This window comes from Diadema antillarum, unplaced genomic scaffold (assembly GCF_040938485.1).
Source record: "Diadema antillarum isolate AM-2024a unplaced genomic scaffold, OU_Dant_1.0 seq00000321_RagTag, whole genome shotgun sequence".
Taxonomy (NCBI): domain Eukaryota; kingdom Metazoa; phylum Echinodermata; class Echinoidea; order Diadematoida; family Diadematidae; genus Diadema; species Diadema antillarum.
Genome location: NW_027271340.1, coordinates 2,146,731 through 2,157,892, shown reverse-complemented (window position 1 = coordinate 2,157,892; position 11,162 = coordinate 2,146,731).

Here is an 11,162-nt window from a genome sequence, read left to right as displayed (position 1 = left end):
ACATTCATTGTCAGAAGACAGAGCCTCAGTGATCTAACCAGCGCTCTGTGAAAGACGCCCATGTATGGAGTATTCGTGTGCAAAGCGCCTTTTTTTTTTCCTTCGTCATCGTCGTCAACACGGATCAATAATCACAATTCAAGTATTTTGATGAAGGCCACATGTCGTTTTGTGTGGAAAGAAAAGAAACGTGTATGTGTCGTGATTGTCCCAGATTTCTACGTTTATAACGTGCCACAGTATCCATGCCACCAGTCATGCTCATGTAGATAGCTCATTTTAAATGGAGCAGGCTGGAACACCATGTACAAGGAGATGTACAGGTCATCTCTGCCTCTGGCACGCATATTTTCTGTCTGTGAAAGTATTCGCAGTCCAACTGCAGAAGGGTGTTAGATTTACGTTGAACCCTGTACATATTCTAACGCCCTTCTTGCTCTCATGTAACGATCTGCCCGACACAGTCTGGGTAGTCTTGTAGCTATTAGTGACCATTTTGTGTACCCTCACCCTCAGGGCGCGTGTGTGACGAGAGGGATGCATTCTTGAGAACTTCCTCAACAGGATTGTTTGGAGCATGGCATCTATATGCCTTTTCTGCTGATATTTGCATGTGATAGAATAGTACACGTACAATTTATCTCTACGTTTGAAGCGTATAATTATACTGTGTTATTTTGTGTTTCTCTCTCTCTCTCTCTTCTCATATCAAGATAGAGGGGTGAGGCTAGCTTGACGAAGATTTCGCTGTGCCACGAATCTTGTTGACCAAAAGCTCATGCCAAGAATACTGTTCGTGTTGTAAGAATGCAAAATTGTGTGCAAGACAGTTGTGTTTACATCTCATATCATTTGTATGGGTGGGTCGTTGCATGGAGTTGACACAAATGGTAGTCAATATCAGGGGTGTAGGAGAGAACAGTAATACCATGCTAGCTACTATTATCTCATTTATATGCTTAGCTTCATTTGTGTGCAGACTGTAGTCCAATTCCAAAATATCTTATTCCTTTTCCCCCATATGGCTATACCTTAGAAAAATTCTAGATGCAAGCATTTATTTGACCCCACCCTCAAATCGCCATCATTTTATTTCAGAGTGGGTGAGCATTACATTATTCTTTGTTCTGACACATTGACCTCACATTGATAAGTTATTGTGTTGAAGAGAATAACTCCATAAGTGTTCACAAGAGAGCACTCTTCAAGTATAAGGTCATTATTACTTAACTGAGGATTATGCCAGTGTTTATGTTTCAGCCCCCACTGGGGAAACTAAGGCTTGCCTCTGGACCACTCTTGCAATGTTCATTCAAAGTTCTCCCGACTTTCCTGCTCCTACTATAAATATCGCTGATGTCATGATATGTGATCAGGGTCCTGCTGCATAAAAGTTGGGATCAAACGAAGTCAGAAAATCAAACCTAAGTCTCTTAATACTCAATTCTGATTGGCTGATACTGTACCTGAATTAAGTTTGATATTCTGACTTATGTTGCTTGCATCTTTTTATGCAACAGGGCCCAGTTTCACTCTGTATAAGTCGCCCTAAAGGAGGTGCATCTATGCCGGATCTTCAATTTGCACTTATTTCTTTATGAGTCAATACGATTGAGTGAACTGTGCCTTTAAATCTGTTCACAGCTTGTGCAAAGCGAGCTACGGCTGGCATTGTACTATGTACACGTATGCTGTGATACAGGCCAAGTTTGTTGTGCATGATGACAGATCCAAGTTTTCGATCTTGCCTAGAAGAGTCGGCCAGCTGCACTTCTCTGCGTCTTGAAACCATGAAATAATGACGGGTGAACTGAACCCAACTGGATGAAATATGGTGCAAATTTAGCAACGATACCTTGGCGCCAGTGATTGCATGTTTTTACATCGAAGGCACTGTCTACAGGGAAGCATCTTGAATGTAATATATCTTCAAGTGGGCATCTTGCTGGCAGTATGCACCGTGTATAGAGGGGGAAAAAATTCTTGGGGTTATTGTGACACAGATGATAGTGTCTTTGTGTGTGTGTGTGTGTGTGTATGTGTTTTTGTGTTTGTTTTCTTGCCTGTCGTACAGTACGGGAAGGCTGTGATATGTAAAGCGCTGAGAATACGGAACATTGGTATACTGTGATATAGTGAAGCTACGTAGCATGGGGGAGCAGAGTGAAGGTCAACATGCTTTCCTCGGCCTAAACACTTGTCATGCTGTCATTTAAGAGCAATGGTAAAATTATTGCACTTTTGCAGCTCAACATGTTCCGGTCGATTATATTGGGCAATAATACAGTGACGTGTGTGGGAGTTTTTCTCTTGAAGGACAGCGTGATATTTGTTCCACTAAATAATGTAATAATCGACAGCGTTCTGATTAAGTCTTGTGTGTTCTATGCAGTGCATTTTGTCAATAATGTGCCACATGATGTCTACAGATGTGTGTTTTAAAGCGAACCATATGCTTGAAGGTCATGTGACTTCTATTAGGAATGTCAAATATGAATTTGACAACTGAGCTCATCATACAGTAGCTGCGATTAGCGAAGTTGACATGGCTTCATTTTCGTAACGAAAAAGCGACTGCCATCAGCTACAAGTTCTGTTGGTTATTGAGCAAGATCAGATGGACTGCACTAATGAGTATGCTGCATGCAGCTTCTATTTTGCGTGTTACAATTATTCTGTGGTGGCTGTGAGATTCCTAGTAGTTGTTCAACGTGTATGTCATCCACAGTCTTCATACACGTTATCTTGAAACTCACACATTTCTCTGTTGGAGGAGTTTCTGAGTGTGCGGTTAGGGGGTAAACACACAAGATGTCTGTTTAATTTATCACCTTGGTGTTGCTACATCAGTAAAAATTATTAGAAAAGAATGTCTATGTAGTGCTCACAGTCTTAAATTGTGCGGCGCTTGATTAGTTGCTCACCATAGGGACTTTTTCGAAGAAATTCGATCAAAGTAGACCGAGACCTCTAGGTAGAACAGTTATGCTGGAGGGAAAAAAAAACAACAAACCAACCCAAGGAATATTGAAGCGTGGGAATATTTCTCCCGACGTTGCATTTTCATTTCTAATGACCTAAGTATTATAGCAGTATCGACATTCAACCGCACCTCAAAATTGATCAACCGTGATGGACCTGAAGACTTTTGTTGTTATTTTTCTTTGCTGGTATTTTATGTGACGACATCAGTAGGAATTTTGTCAAATATCTGATACAGTAATGTCACGTAGAGCCAGCCTATATATCTTTAGCTTGTGCCTTGATAACGTTATTTACCCAGCTGTGTTCATGCACAAATCATAATTCCGGTCCAGGGTTTTCGGGTTTTTGTTTTTTTTTCTCTCTCTCTCTCTTTCTCTCATTCAGTGTTATTAATATATATTATATTGTATGGTACCCCATCTACCAAAAGGTCATATATTTAGCATCTGGGAAAGTTATTTCATACAAAGATGGTTACATGTACGTTTATCTTGTAACTCTAATTTGAATATTCTATGCCTGTGATATAAATCATACATGTAATGTGAAACCTGGAGTTGTATAGGTTTTGGTCATATAGCCTACTGCTGCAAGCGGTGTTCATGTACAAAAGGTAAAAAAGTGGGATGATTTTGGATGTGCTCTAGCCACAGGTTCTCTGCCCACTTCGGACCAGGGCAGGGTTCGATCTGGGACATGTTGGGTTGTGCACCACTTGCCTAAAGCTCCTCCTTAACTTGATTCCCTCTGAATACACTGTACCTCATTTATTGAGCTGCCAAATTTACTTGATTGCACCTACTTTGCCTGGAGACTCCCAGAAACATGTAGTGTATATGCCATATATTAAGCAGGTCTAATTTTTTTTTAAACATATCTGGACTCCCGTTAATTTTGCTTGTGGTTAGAATATGCGATCGGGATCATTTGTGCACATCCATTCACATAGTAGGGGCTGCAAGACTTAGACTTACTAAACTGTATTCTCACACATCTTGTTGACATACTTTGTACTGCATACCAGTACATGTAAGCATGCATGTTGGGACCAGAGTTGATATTCACAAGTAGCACTCAACTCACAAAATTTGTGAAGATAGAAACTCTGTGAAATATGTGGCATATACAGTCCATCTTTCTGTTTCCCCAACTGAGAGTGAAAATATGCTAGATGGCCACTTTTTTTGCATACTGTGTATGATGCAGCCTGTGGTAGATATATCAGTATGTCAATGTCTCATGTAAAGCTCTGGGCAATTATTACGCAAGCCAATTCGATAAGCAGCACAGCATGTTTACTTAATGCTAATTTCAAGATCTACCAGCCTTCTGAGATCCAGGAATATGTAAGGCTGATTAGCCCTGCATGAATTTGCCTACAATACATACTGCACCAAGGCTTACTAAAGTAGGCCTCTAAACTGTTACTTGCAGTGTGCTGCAACATCCGGTCATTGAAAGCCGTGTCTTTCAAGCGACCTTTGACCCCTGGATTTGGTTATCGGGGCCGAGTGGGCGTGGCTCGTAGAGATGTTAATGTTTGTTTGAAGCAGTGTGCAACTCCTGTAAAGACTTTAACTCTTTCCATGACAGGGGCGTTGGATAGTGCATACAATTCTATGGAGCTTTGCTTGTGCCAATCAGAACTCAAAACGGATGTAAGCATATCGGAGAAACGCCCTCTGTGGCTTGACTTATTGTATTAGTGTATGGGTGAGTGTATGTATGTGTATTACTGAAAAGAGGTCGATGTGCTTGTTATGTGTGGTACATACTTTCCTGACATTTGTGACAAAATAACATGCCTTGAAAAATGTTGGGCAATATGGCAATCATGGTATCTGCTTTAACACGTCTTCAAAAAAGAGACTGTTTTGATACGGAGCTTTCACTCGTAACGGGGGGAAGAGATGTTCCCGCGTGCTAACTGTGTCGTTTACCATATATCGGTGACCTCATTAGGCACAGTGTCAGTGGTATTTTCAGCAACCTTCTTTTTTTTGGGGGGGGGGGGGGGGGGAGGGGCCTTCTTATAGGAGGTGTAGGTATGTAAGGTATGTATGTGTCTATCTTTTTTATCTATTGCAAGTCTTTTTTCTCTTTTTTTTTTATTTGGCTTTTGTGAAAATGTGATTCTGTTTTTCAAGCTTTCATTTGTTTGCTATGTATTGAAATCTAAAAGATATCTGGTATTGTACAAGTTGATGACAGAACCACATTATAGATGGTTATCTATTTGAATTTCTGTGCCTTAGTCATTGTTAATCGTTTCATGATTTCATTTAAAAATGTCCAATCATTTTTTTGTTTCAAGGGACATTGTTTTTATTTTGTTTTGCAAATTCATTTGATTTTTGGTATTGATAAAAACTGTGAGGCTGTAGATATTGCTTTTTGTATTTGAAATGTCATGAAAAGATTAACAACAAGACTAGCATTTGTTTTTGTTTTTTCTAAGCATGCTGATTTCTAACGAAAAATGTGAAAGAACAAATTCCACATGCGAGATCTTGCAGGGGAAAATGTTTGATGGAAAAAAAAAAAGAAACTCAAGCTGTGCTTGTACCTAGTCGGGCAGTGAACTTGATTCAAAAGAACTTGTGACGCGTTTAAATCTGCATGTACCAGCTCTATGCAAATTAGTATTTTTTCCCCCTCATTCTCTATTATCTGTAATATGATATTTGTGTACTTAATGTTGCAATTGAATGGGAATCTTCAGTCGTACATGTATGTCCATGTGAGTCCAGTGCAGAGTGTGAAAGGTTACGCTGTGATACTGTCGAAAGAAAGCTAGTGATGCTATATGTCAGTGTTAGAGTGAGAGGGAAAAATGTGTAACCGAAACTGAGACAGCTTGAGGTAAAAAACATGATGATGTTATCACATTGTGTGTACTATGTAACATCACATGTGCAGTACACTGTAAGAGCTTCCATTACTTGTGGAAGCTAGTTGTACTTGCATGTGCTCTTGAAACTAAAAGAAAAAAAAAAAACTATTCTTCTCTTGAGAAATTTGAAATATCTCACTGCAAATGAAAATGAAAAGAATTATGATGTGAGTAGCATTTGTTATATCTCATTCACAAAGGTACTATAAACTTTGTATTACGGAAACTTGATATAAGTTATAGAAACAACTATTCAGAAATGAAATGTGCATGGTGTCGTGCAATAAAGGTAACCCGAAACCAACCAAGCAACAAGTAACAAACAAGTATTTTGTAACGTGATGCAATGATCAAGGTAACAAAGTGAACATGAAGTAACCAAAATAAAAAAAAGTGGCATTCTAAACCTATGTGTGTCGTGTTTGTGCTTCTGAGTGTGTTTTGAAGGCATAGATGTGTATGAAGTAGACTCCTCTTAAAACTAGAAATATCCGTTGCCACGCAATGGAAGTGTTTCTTTTGGGTTGTTCAACTATGGGAGTATCATGATGGACCCGCATACCAAATTGAAAAAAAAAAGGATAAAATATGTGGCCATAAAGGTCCATATTCACAAAGGTGGTTTAAACTTAAACCATGGTTTATGCAAAGTTCTTCTGCATAAATGTGATTGACAGATTATGTAATCCAACAGACGTCCAATACCAGTCGCGTATTGATATGCACATGTCAAAGGTATGCCTATTTCACACTTATTTTAGACCATGGTCTCAATTTGTACCATGGTGTTTAGTTAAAACCACCTTTGTGAAATTGGGCTAGAGTGTATACAAGTCAGGAACCTAGATATGACCTTTGACCCTAAAGGGCCTATAAAAGATGGAACACTGAGGACAGCATCACCAAAAAACAGCAAGAGTCTACATTTGAACATCATATACCAAGAGTACAACATTTCAACAATATCTGTCACAAAACGCCACTTGATGATATGGCGCGCACAAGACACCCACCAAAATATGACATCTGACCCATGCAAAGTGGAACACTAGGAGCAGCATTACCTGAAGCAATAGGGGTCTAAATTTCACCATGGATGCAGGTAAGTACAGGACATGAGTTGTTTGTGGGAAAAAGTCCAAGATGGGTGGATGTATGGTAGAGTGCACAACAGAAATATAAGATGGTGGCTGCCTTTGACCCAATAAAAGGCAGAACATTGGGAGCAGCATAACCCAAACTTGTACAGGTCAGGATTTGACGATGTTATGCCACTGTACCGAACTCGAGTGAGATCTGTCAGGAAATATGGCCAGTATAAGAGTGCAGACAGGGAAATACTGAAAAATCAACCATTCTGTGTGTGAAGATGGAACAAGAAAGGGTGCTACCACCAAAGTTACTCGCTGCTAGACTTCTAGGGTGGTATTCTGAAAATCTTCCTAAGAGTCTTCCTAAGTTTCTTCCTAAGTCAGAAACTTAGGAAGTGCCTCGGAAAGACAGAATTGGTATTCTGAAATTTCTTCCTAGGCACCTCTTAATGCAAATTAGGCCATCCTTATCCCCGCCCACGTCCTTTCTTAAGCCAATACGGAATGCCGTATCATAAGGAACCAACCAATGACAATCGCATATTACTATGACGTAGGGTCAAATACGCGAGTGCGCGGCATGTCCCCTTTCTCATGCTCATTTCGCGCATCAAAGTAAATGTGCGCGCAGTGAATGACAAGCGCACCTATCACGATGTCTGCAAATTGCTATTCTTAACAATGTAGGCCCTACTTAGGACAGGAGTGGAGCTTTCCTGAATATCTTCCTAAATTTCTTTCCTAAGTGCATTCTAGAATACCAACTTCTTCCTAAGTCAGAAATTTGCATACTCCTGCCCCCTTCCTAAGTTTCTTCCTAAGTTTAGGAAAAAACTTAGGAACAGACTTGATAAGAAACTTAGGAAGATTTTCAGAATACCACTTATGAAAAAATCCTGACTTAGGAAGAAATTGCTTCCTAAGAAGGATTTCAGAATACCACCCCTAGAGAATAAACTTCCATACCTGGTAGAAAGCTGATGTAGAAATGTGCTTGGTGCACCCTGTAAAAGGTGGAACATGTGGGGGCAGTATCACCAGGAATTGTATGGGTTCCGATTTGACTATGATAAACCTAAGTACAAACATGAGCAAATAAATCTGCCAAGATATGTAGCTAGTAGAGCACCGCACGCAAGCAGACCCTCGCAAATCAACCTTTTTGTGTATAAAGATGGAATAAGCGAGCGTGCTACCGCTAAAGGTAATAGGAAGCTAGATTTGTTAATGATTCACCGCTATATCAAATTTTTAAAAACCCGTTAAGAACTGAGGCCAGTAGGCCCTATTCATGCACACGCAAATGAGACACCGTGGGGACAGCAAAGCATCCTCCAGTACAGGTACACGGGGGACACGAGAAACAAAAACACCATGCACCGAGAGCGGTGACAGGAATACCACTATTCTCTACCTAGAAAAGCACTCGGAGAGCACAGACCTCCGCCAAGCCAGCAACTCATTTCCATCTTTTACTCGCTTACAATTTCCCAAAATAGAAGCCCTTAAGCTTGTTTATGTCATCCCACGGCGCCTTGCCCGAGCAGAGCGTGCGCTTTAGTGTGCGTATGTAACCTCCAGTATGTGCAGTTTGAACCCCCAAGTTCATTGATCTTTTATGCCAAAAAAATTCATAAAAATTCTCAGATCACTACCAAAATTGACCGAGGTGTTCCTTGTGTCAGTATTGACTTATTATGCAAGTTTAATTTTAATCCGTACGCAAATTTTCGAGTCATTTTGCAAACAGACAAACCAACACCGATGATCACTTACATTGCAACCTCCCCCTTCCTTGGCGGAGGTAATAAAGGGTTGAGATGCTTGAGGCTGAGCCCAATGCACTGGATGAGGTACTTCATGTCTATTTGCCTGGGAGCAACTGCAAATTTAAGCCTTGAGATGTTTCTGGCTAAGGTTGATTTCAACTGTGCCTCAGTCCAACAGGAAGGCCATGTGATAACACAACAGAGATTAAGGGGATTAGGTAATCTCTGTTCATTGGTTAATAGTTTCTAGACACTGTGCCAATCAACAAAGAAAACATTATGCCTACTGGACAGGTTTTGTTGCCGGGTCTAGGACAATTGCCCCAGATCCTTACCCTAACCCTAACCCTATTCCTGAACCTAATCCTAACCCTAACCCAAACTCTAACCCTAAACCTAACCCCACCCTAATCTTTACTCTAACCTTATCACTGACTAGTATTTAACTGGGTTTGGGGGGGGGGGGGTTGTCCTCAGGGGGTAATTGCCCTGACACGTTTGTTGCCATGAAGGAAGTTGGATATCATTGACATTTCCTCTGTGATTATATACCTCATGAGATTCCTCTCATCTGATTGGTTAAAAGTGGAGTCGTGAAAATAGCTGTGCCCCATTTTTAATCAAAATGACGTCATGATTTACTGTGCCCGGGGCATAGAATCAACTGTGCCCTGTTAATAGGTTTGGAGACAGTCGCAACCCTGTACACATAGATCACTCATATGTACGCACCAACGATACGACCGCCGCGCTGTCGATCAGCGTTGATTACGAGTGCTGTAAAAGAGACTAGAATCTATATTTTCGGTATCTATATTTCGGAATCTATATTTTCGGTATATAAAGCAAATAATGACAGCTTGATATTCAGGGCACAGTTAAAATTATGTAGGCCCTCGGTGATGTGAAAACCATAACTATGCCCTCAGCTTCGCTTCGAGCATAGTTATGGTTTTCACATCACCGTGGGCTCATAATTTTAACTGTGCCCCTCATAGCAGTCATTATTTGTATAATGTATGGCTTCACAGCCAACAAGGGTCAAACATAAGGCAACATCCACACACAACACATGGGAGAATAAAGTAAAAGGACACTTTCAGATCCACACTGCAACCATGCTCTTCTCAAACACCATAAGTACCAAGAAACCATACGCACGGTTGAACTTTATATTCAAGTTTTATTTCATACAGATGGTCACCAATGTTAAAATTACAATGTTCAGACATACAGAGAGCTATTCAAGAAGTTGAGTGCTACTGCACTAGCTTTGCTATGGAGCAAAAGCATTATGGCTGTATGCTTTTTAAACCTCCTATGTTGGCTGCTGTCATAATTACTGACAGGCTATTAATACAGGGTTCATATAGAGTGATGACTGTTTTCTACATGTTGCAAAAGAAAGAAAAAAGAACAAATAATGGATGAGTGGTCAGCAGTGCCACCATCCTCCAAATATAACTGACAGACAAAATGTGACTCAAAAGAAAATAATTAATTTTGTGGCAACATTAACCCAGGTTGATCACAACTGGTCAAGCAATACAAGATAAAAATTCAAAAATATGCTCAAATAAAAGGTGTATAGATCAAGGTCACCAACTTACAGAAGAATATCAAGAAGTGGCCAGGCTGTCTTTTGCAAGACATTTTGACCACTCTCTGTATTCTGAACATCAATATAACAAACTCTTTACACACACTATCCTTCCAAGTCCGCCAGGAATCAACACACTTGTCTGTGTGTGGCTGATATCTCTCCTCAGTTCCCTGTTTCACGAAACTTTGTTGTCATTGCAAGTTATGAATGACAGTAACAATCTGTTTTAAAAAAAGGTGGGAGTCCTATGGAACATTCAATGTAAGGATCATTGAAAGAAAGAAAGAAAAAATGCTGTCGCACTTCTGATAACTTTTCTTGCAGTCATTCTTCTTCTTTTTTTTTTTTTTTGTATCATATGATTCTGGTTTTCTGGCTCCTGAGATGACCACAAAACCTTCCAATCAATTCATTGCTTTTGTTCTTTGGATGGAATTGTCCTTTTTGACCACTCTATGCGGGTGTTTTCAAAAAAGGTGAACATACGGTCTTTGATGTAAGCTACCTCCCATCCCCCCCCCCCCCCCATTAAAAACAAAAAAGATTTCCAAAAAAAGAAAAGAAAGTAGACATTTAGATTAAACAAACTAAAAAAAGGATGCAAGTCCAAGCAAACTTCACAGAGATTTGTATTCAAAGTTACTTGTACTTTTCATCGCATCACCTACATACAAAGTTTCATGAAACATAGTATCAGCTTGCCAGTTCACAAAAAAAAAAAAAAAAATCAGAATGTCAGTCTTTAAAATCGAACAAGCTCTTCTTTCTGTCTCCGCCCTCCGACACATTGCAGACTTCTCGCATGTAGGTTCTATACATCA